The sequence below is a fragment of the Corylus avellana genome, chromosome ca3, assembly GCF_901000735.1.
Source record: "Corylus avellana chromosome ca3, CavTom2PMs-1.0".
Taxonomy (NCBI): domain Eukaryota; kingdom Viridiplantae; phylum Streptophyta; class Magnoliopsida; order Fagales; family Betulaceae; genus Corylus; species Corylus avellana.
Window position 1 is genome coordinate 24,679,405 of NC_081543.1, and position 997 is coordinate 24,680,401.

The following is a 997-nucleotide window of genomic DNA, read 5'->3' on the forward strand; positions in this document are numbered from 1 at the left end:
TGTGAAGGATTTATTTCCTGAGTGTGATCCGAGACTCCATATCAAATGTCTCATACTGTTGCTCCTAATTCTCTTCCCGTCTTTGACGGAACAAATTATACGCTTTGGAAAATTCGTATGAGAGCATATTTTAAGTCCATTAATGTTTGGTATATTGTCGAATCTGGATGGACACGTCCAGAAAAAGCAATAGCTGAATGGACAACAGAGGAAAAGAATAATGCTACTGCGAATGACAAAGCTATAAATGCTATTTACATCTCTGTTTCAAATGATGAATTTTCTAGAATTTCTAGATGTGAAATAGCTAAGGAAGCCTGGGAAACTTTAGAAATCACACATGAAGGAACTAAGGTTGTTAGAACTTCAAAAATTCAAATGTTGGTTTCTCAGTTTGAGGAGATTAGAATGCAGGAAGATGAAACTTTTGATGAATTCTATTCAAAGCTTAGTGTCATTAGAAACTCTACCATTAATTTGGGAAAGAAAATGGATGATGCTAAAGTGGTGAAAAAAATCTTAAGATCTTTGCCTGAGAGGTTTATTCCCCAAATTGCTGCTATACAACATAGCAAGGACTTAGATACTATGAGAGTAGAAGAACTTGTAGGTTCCCTTCAGACCTTTGAGCTAATTCTTCCTAAACACAAGAACACCAAAAATATTGCTCTTAAGGCAAAAAATGTTAAGGTTGACTCTTGTGGTTCATCTGATGAGGATTCTGGAAATGAGGAAGAAATTGCTATGTTTGCTAAGAAGTTTAGGAAATTCTTTAGAGCCAAGAAAGGAAATCTTAGAAATAGCAATTCACAATTTTATGAGAAATCTAGAAATGAGAATGTTGAGAAAGGAAAGTCACCTAAAGGTATCAAGTGTCACGAATGTGGAGGACATGGACACATTCGTGTCGACTGTGCTAACCTGAGAAAGTCAAATGGCAAGGCATTTAATGTGACTCAAAGTGATGAGTCAGACAAGGACGATGCTGAACAAGGAG